The following is a 19,686-nucleotide window of genomic DNA, read 5'->3' as shown; positions in this document are numbered from 1 at the left end:
GAAGCAGCTTCATCTTTATTCAGATAGCAGTCATTATTAATGCTTGTGGTGAACAGACTATATTTGCCCACTTTCACACATTTTGATGTTATGATACTAAATTTTATAACAATTTGGAAAGTTCTGGGCAGAATAGGAACAATGGAATGAGTACAGTATCCACTTGTCATATAGCTGAGATGTTGAGCAGCTGACAGGCACAAAGATAAGGTTAAACACATAAATAGGCTTTCAGACAATGTTACCACAAGTTGCCTGGAGCACCAGACACCAGGATAATAGTGTGTGTGGGGGGGGGGGGCATGCTGGGGAGGGGGGGTTGGGAATGAGTGTACATGCATGTGCGCACATGTCCATGTGTGCAGTGGGGAAGGGGCATCTAGCATCTGTCTATATTACAAAAAACCATATGCTTTTACAGTACTTCTCCAAAAATTCTCAAAAGATGTCAAAGAGTGGAAGTGTAACAGTATTTTTCCTACCAGCACCTAAAACTTTGCTTGCCTCTGACAGTTGAATAAAGTGTACATTCATTTTTAATGGATTGTCCGGTTGGATGATTGGGATTTCAAAAATACCCTACAAGTCTTCTTCCATTTACATTTAGTTTAGTTATTAACTCACAAACTGGAATTACTTTTTAGCCTTATAGTTAAGGCTATTTTACAAGGCCTAAATTTATCCTTTTTTTTTTTTAATTGCCTCCTCAGCAGCATGGGCAGCCGAACCCAGGGGCAAGGGGTTGCACCCCCCCTTCACTCTTTCCCTAGCTCTCAGAGAAAGGGCAAAAATATAGTGTAATCAGGCGTTTTTATTTCAAGGAAACAATTTAAATATCGGTATTTTGCAGATTTTTAGCAGGATAAGAAATGGGACTGTTTTATGGCAACTTACAAGTCGCCATATGTCTCCAAAATATTAAAAATACTCCAAACCCCAAGTTGAAGTTGCTTCCCCCCCCCCCCCCCCCCCCCCCCCATACACGCATGCACACACTATTGTATGGGCGCCATTACTCAGCAGCTTCGAATTGCGAATTGTGCAGCAGAGGCACTTTATCAGGCCCTTCCTATATCCAACACTGCATGGTGTCTTATTTTTAGATATCACAAATGTAAATGAAACCAGTGGCCCTGTATCACACCATCCCTCATTGTGACTCTGGAGTTACACAAATATATATTCTTTACATAAAACAATGGTTATTTCACAAGAAAGTCAACTGGATGGATCCTATATTAAAACAGAAAAGAACTTAAGTATTCATTATGAAAAGCTAATCTTGAATGGTTGCAACAAATCATCTCCAATACGATTCTCCTCCTCCTCCTCCTGCCACCCTCTCCTAATCTATCTCACACTGACACACAAACGCACAAGGCATAAATGTGACAAACTGGTATCACTGCCATGTTACAGCATCTACTCATAAGATACAAGAATGAATGAAATATACCAGGTGTAGAAGTATGAAACAGGAATTTGGTTGCAATAATTACATGTCTGTTGTTTGAAACTGACAAACAATATTTTATTCAAAACAATTTCATTGCTATTTATACATTTCTCCCACCTTTCCAGCAGGCTATGAATGCCACACCAAACAAACAGTTCTTTTGAAGCGAACTAGTCAGTGAGCCATTTTCATATGAATTTAAGTGTTGTTCAGCGACAGCATGTCCCAGTGATGCAAATAGATGATAATCAGACGGGGTCAAGTGTGGAAAATAAACCGCATTTCCTAGAATTTCCCAAACGAATGCCTCGATTATTTCTCTGACCCATTTTGCTGTGTGTGATGGAGCGTTATCATGGAGCAATACAACTGTGTTGCCTTTTTCAATATTCCGGTTATTTTTTCACATAATGCTCGATTTAAATTGGTCATTTGCTGTTGGTAGCAATCAGTATTAACAGTTTCACCATGTTTTAGTAACACATAATAGATGACACTCTTATGATCCCACCAAACACAGAGCATTGTCTTCTTCCCAAAGCAATTTAGTCTTGCAGTGGATGTTGGTTTGCATGGATTCACCTATGATTTACAAAATGTCTATTTTTCATCAGCTGTCACTATTCAATGGAGAAACAACTTTCTTTTATATCTGGCGAGTGACATTTCACCAGTGGTCTTTCAATTTGCTTGCTGTCTTTCATTTAGTTCATGCGAAACCTATTTTCCCCACTTGCTGCACCTTTCCCACAGCTTTCAACCAAAGTGAAGTGGCTTTCTGCATCACATTCAATTGTTCTGCAAGTCACTGTTTAGTTTCAGTATCATATTCATCCAATAAGGACTGCAATTCACACTCGTCTGTCATGTCAAAATCACCATTTTTGGATTTTTCTGAACATTTGAAACACTGTTTTTTCTCAAGAGCACAAAAGTTTCAACAAGCATTTGATGTGATTCTGCAGCAGTTTTCTTCAAATCATAACAAAAAACCAATGTTGTCCACAAATCGTAAGTTGGTAGACACAAAACTCCCGACGTGTTAATGGGTTTGAGACAGATACCGATGTATGGAACTTGGGTTACTGTGTGTTCATATTCGTAATCAGCCGTTACAAGAAGCAGGTGGCGTTGCAGACACGGTCTCACAGACCATACACTGACAGCTAGCACAATCTATAGGGAAATTCTGGTTTCATTCTTCTACATCTGGTAAATGAACCTTTCATAATAATGTTTTTATTAATCAAACTTATTTCAAATTTAGTAACTTGGCCTGTTGACAGACACACTGAAGGGAATGCAAACTCTGCTAGCTTTTAGAAGAAATCCTTTCATGAACAAAGTGCGCGAGTGCGCGCGAATGCAGGAGGCTCTCAACAATGTTTATGTTACGTGGTGAGTGGTTTCCTTTAATACTTACACTCAGCCACAACTTTCCTTACCAATTTGTGACTTTTTTACATAATTACACACCTCTTTGGCATACTTTTTCTATCAACCGAGCAATTTTAATGCCATTTTAAAACTAAGTATGTGACTGAATCCAACTGCCCATCAATTGTTGCATCTCTGTATTGGTCATCAAGTGTTGGCCACCAAGAGCCTCCTTCAGAGGCCCAAGCATCTGTAACTCACACAGTGATCAGTAGGCCCACTGTACACTGCATGCACCAGAGACACAGCAGACCATCAGGGCTCTGCAGCACACTGTATACAGCAGATACAGTGAAGATCAGAGTCACAGCAGAGCAAAAGGACCTCTGTAGGTCATCACATAGTGCTCGCACAGCACAGCACAGCACAGCGAATTTGAAAGGAAATACCAATTTCACAGTTGTCTTGGAGCTGCTGACAGGCAACACGTTACAGAGACAAAACTACTATTAGCTTGTTATCTTGTTCCTCTTATTTCAGTTATAAAAATAACTGCTCTCTAGTCTTATGGCTACTGTCGATGGTCATTATAGATTTACTTCTATAGGCATGTTCGATGGACAGATTTAGTGGTGCAAGTATTTTTTCAAATTCAGTATTAGGAAACACACTAATTGGTGGGACTCTAAAACAACCCAGGAGGTAAACCACCACCTGTCCCACAGAATGGAACTCCTTTTGTTTTCATAGATGATGGGGTGCTTCATTATCAAAAATCTTTATATGACCCTACCCTAAATGTGAAGTCACTGATAATGAGAAATATAAAGCTTTTAACTGCAGAATTTCTTGTGCTCATCAAAACATTTGGTATCTTAAGTTTCAGGTTTTGTGTGTTTGAAATACTCTTTGAGTGTAAGCTGGATGCTTTACAATTAGGACTCAGAATATTACATGAAGTCAACTTGCAGGGGACATGGGACCACTGAGGATCAGTCAGTCTCTCACTCTGCTGCTATACATAGATGCAGAAGCACAATTAAAGCTTTTATTATGAGAGAAATATTTATGGAGTGCTCAGCAGAAAGCAGGCCAATACTAAAGTGATGAACAAATTATGTCATCTGTTCAAAGTTTATTGTGAAATAACAAATAAATTTGTAAATAATAGAATGGGTATACTGCAATTCCTCTGCCATCTTCTTCTGTATTTCTTCCTTTAACTTATTCCTAACATAGTCCAGATGACTGGTGTCATCAAGCACTGAACTATCATGAACTAACTGAAACAGATATTCCATCATTAAATATTCTTGTATTAACAGTGTAAGTAAACTGTTGCCTCAGAAGTGCACACTGCTGCTCAGTAGTGGCAGAGCATAGACTGACAAGCCAACTGACACACACTGAGGATGCAGACAACAGGTGTGGCAGAGGTAGAGGTAGAGGAAAACTGTGCTGCTCGGTAGAGTGACAGATGCCTGCACCACTTGACTGCATGCACCTCTACTGGGTGCCTCACTGGAGTGTGTGCTTTACGAACACCAGGCTGACTCTACCCTGTCTCTCCTGTACACAGTGTGTGCTGGACCATAGACTGGAAGGTCAAAGGCAGTCCAATGTATACTGACTAAAGTTTGTTGGGTTAATGTTTGCAATGTGAGGTCTAGCATTATTGAGGAGAAGCAATACACATCTGGTCTGGGTGCTGTGCCATTTCGAGCAGTGAGCAGCTCAAATCTGGCAAAGGAAACCACAGCAGTAGGAAACATTAATGGTCGAATGTTCTGACAGGAAACTGACCAGCAGAATGTCTTTGTAGCTGCAGAACACTGTGGCTATGACCTCGCCAGCACACAACCAACCATGCCTCTACTTTCAACATGACCCCCCCCCCCCCCACTCTTCTTTGTCACTCCAGTCCGATTTTCTTTGATTCAAGGATGTAATGGCGGGCCCAAGTGTCATCACATGCAATTGTTATTTTACAAAAAAAATAAATAAATCATCACCGTCTTATCTTCCTCATAGCTCAAGAGAAGCATGCAAAAAACTGCTTCTCACATAGCTTTCTGTTCTTTATTCAGTAAATTAGAAACTCATCACACTGACACACACTAGAAATCCAATTCAATTCACTCTGAATGGTTCACTGATTACCTCCATAACTGATTTGAAGTTTCTGAAAGATTTTAAGCACAGTTAAGTGATGATCAACTTTGACAAATTCATGAATAACCTCGATGTTCTGCATTCCAGAGCTGCTGCAGAGACAGTGAAAGTGTACTTTTTTTTTCAATACACACTCATCGTTTCTTGTATTCCTTAACCAAGTGCTCCATAATGGGTGCAACATTCCACTTATATCCTGGAACTGTAACTGACTCCTGACTGACAGAAAGAAGGATGAGTCACCAAAATAACTTACTAAAATTTACTACCAAATTACTTTGGAGGCCGTACAAAACAAAACCTTAAAACATTTACATCTGTCTCTTCACCAGACTAAGCAGAGGACAGTTTAAACCATTAACCATTTACAGCAAGATATAACGATGGTTCCTCTTGCCACAGGAGGAAGCCCTGACTTAGTGTAGTGGCCTACTCAAAAACACAAACATTTCACATCATTTCAGTTGCCAAGAGGGGGGAATGAAACTGGAATTGACCATTTCACTTAACACAGGTGTTTCTCCTTTGCCCCAGCCACTAATCCTCATACTGAAACATGTACCTCTGCTCCAAAAACTAAGATATGGGATCCAATGATGTTTCACATTATCACACAGTACATCCCACACCACTATCCTTAGCATCTGCATCCACAACCTCATTCCTATGAGTATTATTGATTTTATTATAGATCACAAATATTTTTATTTTTTATACTTCACACATAATTAGCTCTAGACCGAAATCATTACAAAAAATGCAAAAATTAATGCTTCCTCTTACATAAAATTTATGTCTTCTTTTGATCATTTCCCTAAATTTCCATCTATCCTAATATGCAGTACAGTGATAGGACTTTATTTTGCCTTCACACGATGACAAGAAAATCCCACTTATTCTGACCTAGTTTCTCATTAGGGTGTGGGAATAACATTGTTGGAGGGCCACTGAGGGATTCTGAACATGAGAGAGATGATTCACAGTATGATTGTAATCCCAAGCCCACCGCATCAAAAACTATAGGCTTGTTTGGTATGTGTATCTTGAGGAATTTTTTCAGGGAATTTCACACAGCAGGAAATCTATGCTTAGCCCCATATGCGTACATGATAACATATTTACAATGCCAATGCAAAATAAGCTCACTACACAAAATATTAGCCATCCTCTACAAAGAACACACTGATCACTTTGGAGTGCTGTAAATACGAAGTGGAATCCAAAATTTTTGGGACTGGTGCTGCCATCTGGAAACTAGGAGTAGTAGATCTTTGCACTGCTAGGTGGCAAGAGCTGCATATCTGACGATTCAGTGCATGGAGCGGCATTCAGCTGGGAAGACATGTTGCGTGTCCACAGTGATTTCCATAGTACTCTGCGTTTGGTGTGTGGTGTTTTTACGATGGAAGGCACAGGGTGTTGAAGTGTGCACGGACCTTCGTCAGACCGCATCTGACGATCCAACTTTCTTGTCATGGGTTATCACAAAAAAAAATTGTTACAGAAAAGGATGGTCACAAAGTTTCCTAATCCAGCGGCAGACGACTGGTCTGGAGCTGAGTCAAAGGCTTAAACCAGAGGCTCAGACGGTTCTGCTGAGATCTGGGGTGCAAATTTCGTGACCTCTGCTATCGGGTGGAGAAATGTAGGGTCCCCCTGAATAGGTCAGGCGAGCACTACATGCAGGAAGCGGCTACGGGGGTAGCGAAGTACGTGTGGAGTGCACATGTGGGTTTTTCAGGTTAGAGAATTCCCTCCCTAGGCCCGAAAAGACACCACCTGAGACGCGACAAGGCAGCAGTAGGCATAACGTAACAGGAAATGACAATATTAATGTGGTAATAGCAAACTGCATGAGCATCTACAGAAAGGTCCCAGAACTGCTATCATTAATAAACGGTCACAATGCGCACATAGTACTAGGCACGGAAAATCGGCTGAAACCAGATGTAGGGAGATGCGTGTTTATAGCGATAAAAAGTGCAACATTATTGAAGGAAATTGGCAGAGATCCGAAATGTGAAGTAATTTGGGTGAAGGTCACATTTAACACAGTCTCAAACATGGTAATTGGATGTCTCTACAAGCCCCCTGGCTCAGCAGCTGTTGTGGCAGAACACCTGAAGGAAAATCTGGAAAATATTTCCAGTAGATATCCCGACCATGTTATAGTTTTGGGTGGAGATTTTAATTTACCAGATATAGACTGGGACACTCAAATGTTTATAACAGGTGGCAGAGACAAAGAATCCAGTGAAATTTTTTTAAGTGCATTATCTGAAAATTACCTTGAGCAGTTAAACAGAGAACCAACTCATGGCGATAACATATTAGACCATCTGGTGACAAACAGACCCGAACTATTTGAAATAGTTAATGCAGAACAGGGACTCAGTGATCATAAAGCAGTTACAGCATCGGTGATTTCAGACGTAAATAGAAATGTTAAAAAAGGTAGGAAGATTTTTTCCATTTAGCTAAAGTGGCAAAAAGCAGATTTCAGAGTACCTGACGGCTCAACACAAAAGTTTTATCTGAAGTACAGAGAGTGTTGAGGATCAGTGGACAAAGTTCAAAACCATCGTACAATATGCGTTAGATGAGTATGTGCCAAGCAAGATTGTAAGAGATGGAAAAGAGCCACCATGGTACAACAACCAAGTTAGAAAACTGTTAAATAAGCAATGGGAACTTCACAGCAAACATAAACATAGCCAAAGCCCTGCAGACAAACAAAAATCACATGAAGCGAAATGCAGTGTGAGGAGGGCTATGTGAGAGGTGTTCAACAAATTCAAAAGTAAAGTTCTACGTATTGACTTGGCAGAAAATCCTAAGAAATTTTGGTCTTACGTCAAAGTGGTAGGTGGATCAAAACAAAATGTCCAGACACTCTGACCAAACTGGTACTGAAACAGAGGTCAGACTAAAGGCCGAAATACTAAATGTCTTTTTCCAAAGCTGTTTCACAGAGGAAGACTGCACTGTAGTCCCTTATCTAGATTGTCACACAGATGACAAAATGGTAGATATCGAAATAGATGACAGAGTGATAGAACAACAATTAAAATTGCTCAAAAGAGGAAAGGCCACTGGACCTGATGGGATACCAGTTCGATTTTACACAGAGTACACGAAGGAACTTGCCTCCCTTCTTGCAGGACTGTACCGTAGGTCTCTAGAAGAGCGTGGTGTTCCAAAAGATTGGAAAAGGGCACAGTTCATCCCCGTTTTCAAGAGGGGACATCGAACAGATGTGCAGAACTACAGACCTATATCTCTAATGTTGATCAGTTTTAGAATTTTGGAACACTTATTATGTACGAGTATAGTGACTTCTCTGGAGGCTAGAAATCTACTCTGTAGGAATCAGCATGGGTTTCGAAAAAGACGGTCGTGTGAAACTCAGCTCGCGCTATTCGTCCACGAGACTCAGAGCGCCATAGACACGGGTTCCCAGGTAGATGCCGTGTTTCTTGACTTCCGCAAGGCGTTCGATATGGTTCCCCACAGTCGTTTAATGAACAAAGTAAGAGCATATGGACTATCAGACCAATTGTGTGTTTGGATTGAAGAGTTCCTAGATAACATAACACAGCATGTCATTCTCAATGGAGAGAAGTCTTCCGAAGTAAGAGTGATTTTAGGTGTGCCGCTGGGGAGTGTCATAGGACCGCTGCTATTCACAATATATATAAATGACCTTGTGGATAACATCGGAAGTTCACTGAGGCTTTTTGCGGATGATGCTGTAGTATATCTAGAGGTTGGAACAATGGAAAATTGTACTGAAATGCAGGAGAATCTGCAACGAATTGAGGCATGGTGCAGGGAATGGCAATTGAATCTCAATGTAGACAAGTGTAATGTGCTGCAAATACATAGAAAGAAAGATCCTTTATCATTTAGCTACAATATAGCACGTCACCAACTGGAAGCAGTTAATTCCATAAATTATCTGGGAGTAGGCATTAGAAGTCATTTAAAATGGAATGACCATATAAAATTAATCATCAGTAAAGCAGATGCCAGACAAATTCATTGGAAGAATGCTAAGGAAATGCAGTCCGAAAACAAAGGAATTAGGTTACAGTACACTTGTTCGCCCACTGCTTGAATACTGCTCACCGGTGTGGGATCCATACCAGATATGGTTGATAGAAGAGAGAAAGAAGATCCAATGGAGAGCAGCGCACTTCATTACAGGATCATTTAGGAATCAAGAAAGCATTACGGAGATGATAGATGAACTCCAGTGGAAGACTCTGCAAGAGAGATGCTCAGTAGCTCAGTACGGGCTGCTGTTGAAGTTTCGAGAATGCACCTTCACCGAGGAGTCAAGCAGTATATTGCTCCCTCCTACGTATATCCTGCGAAGAGACCATGAGGATAAAATCAGATTAGAGCCCACACAGAGGCATATTGACAATCTTTCTTTCCACGAACAATACAAGACTGGAACAGAAGGGTGAACCGATAGAGGTACTCAAGGTAACCTCCACCACACAGAGTCAAGTGGCTGGCGGAGTATGGGTGCAGATGTAGATTTACAGAGTTTGCAAAATCTGCCTTTAGATCCTTTATTTGTGTCATTCACATTAGTTTTTTACACCCATCAAAAGCGAGACATAGAAACCTCAAAGCATTTTTAAAGTGTGAACATTGCCATTCACTTGGCATATAAGGTTAGAAAAGTGATGCCAGTGATTAAAATTCACACACTATGTTTTCTCTGTCGAAAATTTAAAACCAGTTTGCTCTGCTACTGTTAAAATTGCATATTAGCAAGTTGTATGGGAGGAATCATCAATTCAGGTGCAGAGTAGAGCAGAAAATTGCAAAATCACTCACAGATAAAAAGCATTGAACTGAAGACTACATAAAAAATGAAAAGGGCAAAGAAAAATGAAGGTTTGATATCCAGTGAATCATGAAGATATTACAGATGTAGCACAAGGATGGGGAAGCAAACTGAATACATCCATTTCAAAGGCACCATCCTGACATGCACCATAACTGTTTCATGGAAACCACAAAAAACAAATTTTTATGGCTGGGCAAGGATTTAAGTCCCACTTTTCCCAAATGTTAGTCCAGCCTCTTAAACACTATGCCACTTCACTCAGTATACAGCAGATTACACAATATTAATCACTGTAGCTAAGGGATTCTAAAAGAACACTGTTTTTGTTGTTGTTGTTGTTGGTGGTGGTGGTGGTGGTGGTGGGTCTTCAGTCCAAAAACTCGTTTGATGCAGCTCTCCATGCTACTCCATCCCGTGCAAGCTGCTTTATCTCTGAATAACTACTGCAACCTACTCCCTTCTTTGGTTATCTGCTTACTGTATTCCTCTCTTGGTCTCCTATGATCCCCTCCTCCCTCCCAAATACTTCCCTCCAATACTAGACCCCTTGATATCTCAGAACGTGTCCTATCAACCTATCCCTTCTTTTAGTCACTTTGTGCCACAAATTTCTTGCCTCCCTAATTCTATTCAGTGCCTCCCCATTAGTTACACGATCTACCCATCTAATCTTCAACATTCTTTTGTAGCACCACATTTCAGAAGTGTCAATTATCTCATTGTCTAAATTGTTTATCATCCACATTTTGTTTCCATATATGGCTATACTCCAGGCAAATACATTCTGAATAGACTTCCGAACACTTAAATCTATACATGATGTTAGCAAATTTCTCTTCCTCAGAAATACTTTTCTTGGCATTGCCAGTTTACATTTTATACCCTCTCTACTTTGGCCATCATCAATTATTTTGCTGTCCAAATAGCAAAATCCATCTGCTACTTTAAGTGACTTGTTTCCTAATTAATCCGTAAGCATCACCTGATTTAATTCAACTACATTCCATTGTCCTTGCTTTGCTTTTGTTAATGTTCATCTTACATCCTGCTTTCAAGGCACTGTCCATTCTATTCAACTGCTTTTCCAAGCCCTTTGCTGTCTCTGACAGAATTACAGGGTCATCTGGCAAACCTCAAAGCTTTTATTTCTTCTCCCTGGACTTTAATTCCTATGCCCATTTTTTCTTTGGTGTCCTGTACTGTTTGCCGAGTGTACAGACTGAAAAACATCAGGGACTACAACCCTGTCTGTCCCTTCTCAACCAGTTCTTCCCTTTCATGCCCCCTTCACTCTTATAATTGCCATCTGATTTCTGTACAAGTTGTAAATAGCCCTTTGCTCCTTGTATTTTACTCCCATTACCTTCAGAATTTCAGAGAGAGTATTCCAAGTCAGCATTGCCAATAGCTTTTTCGAAGTCTACAAATGCTATTCATTTTCCTTCCCGTAACCTATCTTCTAAGCGAAGTCACAGGGTTAGCATCCCCTCACATTATCTTACATTTCTACGGAATCCAAACTTATCTTCCCCGAGGTCAGCTTCCACCAGTTTTTCCACTCTTCTGTAAAGAATTTGTGTGAGTATTCTGCAACCCTCTCTTATAAAACTGATAGTTCAGTAATTTTCTTACCTGTCAGCAATTGCTTGCTTTGGAGTTGGAATTATTACATTCTTCTTTAAGTCTGAGGTTATTTTGCCTGTCATATGTCTTGCACATTAGATGGAAGAGTTTTGTCAAAGCTGGCTCTCCCAAGGCTATAAATTGTTCTGAAGGAATGTCATCTACTCCTGGGGCCTTGTTTCGACTTTGGTGTGTTAGTGCCATGTCAAATTATTCTCACAGTATCATGTTTCCCATCTTGACTGCATCTACTTCCTCTTCCATTTCTATAATATTGCCTTCAAGTTCATCTCCCTTGTATAGGCCATCCATATATTTCTTCCACCTTTTAGCGTTCCCTCCTTTGCTAAGTACTTGTTTACCATCTGAGCTCTTGATATTCATACAGCCACTTTTGTTTTCTCCTAAGGCCTCTAATTTCCTGTAGGTGGTATCTATCTATCCCCTAGTGAAATATGCTTCTAAATCCTTACATCTGCCCTCCAGCCATTGTTGCTTATCAGTTTTGCACTTCCTGTCAATCTCATTTTTTAAGAAATTTGTATTCCCTTTCACCTGCTCCATTAGTTGCATTTTTATATTTTCACCTTTCATCAGTTGACTTCAAAATCTCTTGTATCATCCAAGGATTTCTATTATGCCTTGTCTTTTTACCTTTTTTTATCCTCTGCTGCCTTTATGATTTCATTTCTTAAAGCTACCCATCTGTCTTCTATTGTATTCCTTTCCTCTGTTGTAGTCAATTACTGCCAAATGCTCCGTCTGAAGCTCTCAAAACCCTCTGGTTCTTTCAACTTACCCAGGTCTCATTTCCTTAATTTCCTATGTTTTTGCAATTTCTTCAGTTTTAATTTACAGTTCATAAACAATGAATTGTGGTTAGAATCCACATCCTGCCCCTAGAAATGTCTAACAATATAAAACATGGTTTGAGATCACTGTATTGCCATTATATAAATCAATCTGAAACCTTCTAGTGTCTCCAGGTCTCTTCCACATATACTACTTTCTTTCATACTTCCTAAACCAAGTGTCAGCCTTGATTAAATTATGCTCTGTGGCTTCCTTTTTCATTCCTTTCCCCCAGTCCATATTCACCTAGTATTTTTCCTTCTCTTCATTTACTTGCTACCAAATTCCAGTCACCCATCACTATTAAATTTTCATCTCCTTTAACTATTTGAATAATTTCTTTTATCTCGTCAGACATTTCTCCAATCTCTTCATCATCTGCAGAACTAGCTGGCATATAAACTTGTACTACTGTGGTAGGTGTGGGCTTTGTATCTGTCTTGGCTAGGATAACACATTCGCTATGCTGTAAGTAACAGCTTACCTGAATTCCAATTTCCTTAGTCATTATTAAACTCACTCCTGTATAGCTCCTATTTGACTTTGTATTTATAACCCTGTATTCACCTGACTAAAAATTCTGTTCCTCCTGCCACCAAACTTAACTAATTACCACTGTATCTAGCTTCAACCTGTACACTCTTTTTAAATTTTCTAACCTGCCTGCCTGATCAAGGGATCTAACATTCCACGCTCCTATCCATAGAACGCCAGTTTTGTTTCTCCTGATGACAATATCCTCCTGAGTAACGTGTCCCCCCCCCCCCCCCCCCCCAATAGATCTGAATGGGAGACTATTTTACTCCGGAATATTTTACACAAGCAGATCCTTATTTAATGAAACAGTACAGCTGCATGCCCTCACGAAAAATTACAATTGTGGTTTCCCCTTGCTTTCAGCCATTTGCAATACGAACACAGCAAGGCCGTTTGTTCAATTTTACAAGGCCAGATTAGCCAATCACCCAGACTGTTGTCCTTGTAACTACTGAAGAAGCTGTGGCCCCTCTTCAGGAACCACACATTTGTCTGGCTCTCAACAGATACCCCTCCAATGTGGTTGCACATATGGTACAGCTACCTGTATTGCTGATGCATGCAAGCCACACACTGATGGCAAGATCTATGGTCCACAAGGGTGAAGGAACACTATTGTCATATTTCAAACTCAGTATCACTTGGTCAATATTTCAAACAATTATCTGGCAAGAAAGGGCACTATGAAGAAGGGGAAGTTTTATTTTTTAATATCTGATTTTTTAACATGGTGGTCCTCAGAGCAGTATCATAGGCATTTTCAAGATCATAAAGAAAACTAGTAATTTTCAAACTCTTAAAGATCACAAGTAAGATGTCTGCTTAAGAAAGTGCATTGTGTTACCAACTCCAGTATGGTTAAATCATCTAGAACAAAGCAACATCTCCTGATTCTATGTTGAAAATGGACAGGGGCGCCGACTTATAAAAAATATTGGGGCACCCATACTGGGGGTCTTGTCCTGGGAAATTTTCTAAATTTTAGATGAAAAATAGTGAATTTTAAAGTTTCTTTAAGCATTTTAGAGTCATGATCAACATTAGAACCCCAAAAATTGGACTCTCAATAACTCGACACACGGGGAAACTTGACAAGCCTGACTTTTTTGGCTTTGAAAAAAGAAACAAAACAAACATGCACGGTGTTTTCGTAAGGAGCTAATTTAATTTAAAGTAATAATCATGCTTATAGATCAGTGAATATATAGCTCTGAAAAGATTGAAATTATATTTAAATAAATCCTAAACTATCACTAAAAGAACAAAACATAAAATATTGCTATCGCACAGTATTAGCACTTTGATTAATAAGTGAAATAGCTAATTTAAGCTTACCTTGAATAAGGATCAGGGGTCATCAAATAAAAACAATATCTCAAAGTTAAAGCTTTAATACAGTTAATAAAGTTAATACAGTATGCCTAATACTTTCAGCCAAAAAGTATGTAAATATTCAGTTTTAATTGGGTCTTACACCCTAAAAATATTTGAGTATTTGAAAATAACTAATAAAGAATTATAATAATATAGCAATACAGTACTGCACCAGTACTAATATTTCAAAACTGAAAATTTAACATTATACATGTATTTAATTCTCTATTTTATACAGATTTTTAATATTCCTCTAAATGCCATTATTAGGGCTAGAGTGTCTTTAGAAAGGTGTAAATGTCTACCATCTGACTGGATTACTGAATATCAAGCCGTCGATGACTTGTCGGATATCCAATTCATCCAAAACATCTCAGTGGGCATGAAGAACAGTCAACTTGTTCAATCACTTCTGTCCCAATGTTGATCAGTGATATGACTTCAGATGCCTAAGCACACTAAATGACCGTTCTGCTGTTGCTGTTGTGATTGGAACTACTTGGAGAAGCTTAATGCACTTCACTACTTCACATAACATTTCTCCAACCACAGGCTCTTGTGTAATGTACTTTCTTACATCAAGCATGTTTTTTAAGACCACTTTTTTTTTAAAGCCAAATCAGCTAACATATTCAAGTGTAAGCACAGTCTCTCAATGTCTAGGTCATTTTTGAAAAACTCTGTTGAGTTTTCCAAATTTGTTTCACCTCTATTTACTAAAAGCAAGCACTCTTCTTCAACTGAAATGACCTGTGAGAGTCCAGTTGGAGCAAACCCCTCAGTAATGCAAGACTGCACCATTTCACAAACTTGAATGTAAATAGCTTTGTAGTAGTCCGTTGGGGTTTTGAAAGTGTGTAGTGAGCTGGCTTCATTATTTTCATACTTCTTTGGTAAATGCTGATTCCAAGGAAGTGAAGGACCATCAACTTGTGAAAGTTTTTCTTTTAAACACAATTCCCAAACGTGTTCAAAACTGTCACACCTTCAATTCAATATACAAATCAAGCCCTCATTTTTCCCACATCAGTAACACTTAGAAGAGGGCACTGAATTTTTGCATCAACATCCTCTACTGGGTTCATTGCATGGCAATAAAGACATAAAAATAAATAAGTCTTGAATTGTAACACTGACTCAAGGTAGCCTGCACATTTGTAACCTGCCCCTTTTTTGTCCTCTGCAGAAAATGTTTCAAAAAACTCTGAAAGTTCTTCGAAGTTTTTCAGTCTTCTCAAGATATTAGAAGCTCGCATAATCCATCAAGTCAGTCAAAGGGGTCATAGACCAGCTTGGTCGTTGGTGCTCTCACAGAGTATGCTTCTGAAAAGTCTCATCCTTTTGTTGGATTCCCTTACGGCGTTTATTAAGACCTTTGCTAAAGCCATTATATCCCTCATAGATGTAAGATGGTGGAGACTGTCTACAACTGCCAAGTCTAAACTGTGAGCAGTGCACTGCACATAATGTGCTTTTGGTTGTATATCCAGAACTTTTTCAGTTCGTTGAAGTTACCTCTCATATTCGAGGCACCACACAGCACTGTCCTCTGAAGTTATCCACTGACAAATAAAGACGAGCAAAAATGTCTTAAAATAATAAACGGAGTTTGCGATTCAGTGTTGGTGGTCTTGTATAAGCCAATAAAGCCTTCGTTGATGATTAAGGAATCATTGACAGTACGAATACAAAATGACACTTTTTCATGAATCTAAGAATCACTTGTTTTGTCAATCATAATAGAAAAATGTTGTCTTCTTGACTGAAGCCAGTACCTTTCTCAACACAGACTTTCCTAGCAGATCAATGATCTCGTTTTGAATATCATGGGAAATCCACTTATACCCCAAACGCCCCAACCAATCTTTAAACTCAGGTACGTCACTCTTTCGGAGTTCCAACAACTGAAAAAAAATTGAGTTTACATCTTTGTGCCCTCTAATTGCTAGTCCTTGTCGGCATAGAAATTTCACAGTAGTAAAAATTGTCTCGAGAGCTAAATGGCCTTTCTTCATATCACTAACTGTTCATTCAATTGGGAGGCCACACTTCAGTTAGTGATAGAATTTAGTTTCAGAACACTTTCTTTATGCATCAATGTATTTTCATGAAGACGGAATTTTTCCAAAGCCTTTTCCCAGTTAGAAAACCCTACGGAAGTAAATGCAGCTTCTTTTTTTTTCTTTTTTAAGAAAATTGTAACAGATTTTTCGCACCTGTTTCTTTGCAGATTTGCAAAAGTCTTTTTCGGTAGATGCTTCATATTCTAGCAATGTATATTTGATCAACCAAGACTTCTGAAATTATCTTCACTAACCGGGTTGTCCAGGTTTCGGTTGTGAACAGTTCTCGCCTGAAGACTATGAAGCAACTGATGACACAATAATTGTTGGAGGTTGACTTTCAGTATCAACTTCCAAGCACACTTTTTTGGTAACAAATTTATCCATCGCAAACTTAATTCACAATATACTAAGATTCTAAAGTAAACAAATAAAAATAGAGTCATATAAAATTGTCCACTACACCCAAAAGTCTGAACACTAAACATGTTGCACCGTGCACTGAACGAATCTATCTACACTGAATGACTGCGACGACAGGGTGGGCTTTATATAGCTGCGGTGTCGTAATGTCTCTAAGCATCAAGGTGACGTGAAGTTGAGGGTTCCAGGTGATTCTGCTCCAGTTCTTTTGATGTTGCCGCAGCCACAGCACTGGCCCACCAGCGACAGACTTTACCCAAAGTTTCGCACACCAGGACAAATTCTAAGTGCACCCGCAGCACCATAACACTATCATGATTTACACCACTCGTTTTTAGTTAACCTGCTTACTACCGTAATGATTATTTGTTTTACTCATTACTGAATGTATTTTAAAAGACAACTATCATCGAACAAGGAAAAAAAAATTCCAACATAATTTTCTGATTTTACAAAGCATAATATAACTAATACTTTTCTTAAATTGTTGGGGGGGGGGGGGGGCCTCCCCCCCACCAAACGAATTTTTGAGCTTGTGAAAATGGATATGGATCCTAGATCTAAAACCAAGAGTAATGCTACTTGATCATTCATTCCAAACACTTTCCTACATAACATGTGAGGACTATGTTAAATTACTGGGCAATGAATGGTCCTTCACAGGTATGAATAGTAGTAGTAGTAGTAATAGTAGTAGTAGTAGTATGATGATGAAGACTACACTTCCCAAAAAGTCTTATAGCAAACAGCATCCCAAGCCTCAAGTAATACGCAATCCAGCTCCAACATAGAGAATGGGCAATTGTTTTCCTTGGTGAAACTTCTGGGCAGATTAAAACTGTGTGTCGGACCGAGACTCGAACTCAGGACCTTTACCTTTTGCAGGCAAGTGCTCTACCATCTGAGCTACCCAAGTACAACTCACGCCCTCTCCTCACAGCTTTACTTCTGCCAGTATCTCGTCTCCTACCTTCCTAAGTTTACAGAAGCTCTCCTGCGAAACTTGCAAAACCAGCACTCCTGAAAGAAAGGATATTGTGAAGACATGGCTTAGCCACAGCCTGGGGGATGTTTCCAGAATGAAATTTTCACTCTGCTCAGACGGCAGAGCACTTGCCCGTAAAAGCAAAGGTCCCGAGTTCGAGTCTCAGTCTGGCACACAGTTTTAATCTGACAGGTTTAATCTGACAGGAAGTTTCATATCTGCGCACACTCTGCTGCAGGGTGAAAATCTCATTCTGGAAACATCCCCCAGGCTGTGGCTAAGCTATGTCTCCCCAATATCCTTTCTTTCAGGAGTGCTAGTCTTGCAAGGTTCTCAGGAGAGCTTCTGTAAAGTTTGGAAAGTAGGAGACGAGATACTGGCAGAAGTAAAGCTGTGAGGACAGGGCACAAGTCGTCCTTGGGTAGCTCAGATGGTAGAGCACTTGCCCGCAAAAGGCATAGGTCCTGAGTTTGAGTCTCGGTCCGGCACACAGTTTTAATCTGCCAGGAAGTTTCGTATCAGTTCACACTCCGCTGCAGAGTGAAAATCTCATTCTGTATTCCTTGGCATTTGAGTGGAAATCTTATACAATCCTTTCCATCAAAAATGGTGATTATGTTGCTATATCCTGGCTCATGGTAACAGTAATTGAAAGGCCTGCCACATCTGCCAGCAACAGAACCATCAAGGTATTTTTTGTCTCAGATTTTTCTTCAGTAATTTGCACCAGTGACTGAAGAGGATGGAAGGTTATCTACATTTGAACAGTGAGTGTCACGTACCTGACACCAATCACAGAGTGGTAGACATCATTTAACCAATGCACAGGCTGCCTCTTAAGCTGGTCAAGGACTTTGGGACTGATGTTCTAGTGAGACAGTCTATCACACTTGCAATGAGGTCCTGATAACTGTTTTGACGTTAAAAACATTCAGTTGGCTTAACAGCATAATCAGTTTACTTGAGTATTCATTTCAGCAGTTTCCTTTCAAGGGTTGCTCCATCCAGACAAAACTGTCATCGAGAATCAACTTTCCACTGAGCATCAACAGCAAGGCTACGGAAGGAGGAGAGGAAAATGCCAGAGACCCACCCTAATGCAGTGCTCATATACACGTTACCTACTGTTTTAAAATCCTAGGGCCTCCAACAAAATCCTTTGGGCAAATGAGAGTAGAGCCCACAGACAGTGCACACTGAACTACTAATATGGGCAGAAATGGTAGAGAGATAGTTGCACTATGAGAGCCTCTCCCCCATATGCTGCTTTGAGTGGTAGTAAGATACACAGTGCAGCACAAACAGAATGTGCACTTTTACTGTAGCTGCTTCAATCCTTGTAAAGAGGGAAAGGAGGGGAGAGGTGTATGATATACAGAGTGATATCTACTTTTGGCTCTGACATAACTGAGCCAATCCTTTTGGTGCCAGCTGTAACTCCAGAAAACAAGTGTGTGAGTATGTGTCTCAAGCAGATACAAATAAAAATATACAAGATGCACACAATGTTTTAGTTCCTTCACATGTGTTACAAACTCTTTCTGGTTTCACTGCAGTATGGGAGCCATTTATCAGCTATGTTTGGTCTTTATCCTTCATTTCCCTTGAGCTGGAGACATGTAATCTACACAGGAAAAATTAATGTAATTACAATGATTACTCTAAGAAATTTCAGTTTACAGAATTGCATCAACCTCTTCAGAGATTGCTGGTGTGCTCTACTCTGATTATATTGACTCTTTTCCTTAATATCTCAACTCTGTTTCCTTGCAGGTATTTTCTGCAGAAGAGAAATGAGAAGAAACATGGACTTTGGTACTTTTGTTTCCTGATGACACTCCCTATAAGGGTATAGTTACTTCACTTACGGGAAGTTTTTACTGTCTGTACTTGATTTAAAAACTGCACGTGACATCACAAAATACAGTTCTGCATGAGCACTTGCTCAGTTTTGTTACCC

At 39.7% G+C, this 19,686-nt stretch overlaps 1 protein-coding gene across 1 annotated transcript in view; it reads right to left on the bottom strand.

The window, feature by feature from the left end:
- Positions 1–19,686, bottom strand: part of LOC124554690 (protein artemis-like) — a 182,331-nt gene that overhangs the window by 143,603 nt on the left and 19,042 nt on the right. The window lies entirely within an intron of this gene.

Source organism: Schistocerca americana, chromosome X, assembly GCF_021461395.2.
Source record: "Schistocerca americana isolate TAMUIC-IGC-003095 chromosome X, iqSchAmer2.1, whole genome shotgun sequence".
NCBI classification, from domain to species: domain Eukaryota; kingdom Metazoa; phylum Arthropoda; class Insecta; order Orthoptera; family Acrididae; genus Schistocerca; species Schistocerca americana.
This window is presented reverse-complemented; position numbering and strand designations above follow the sequence as displayed.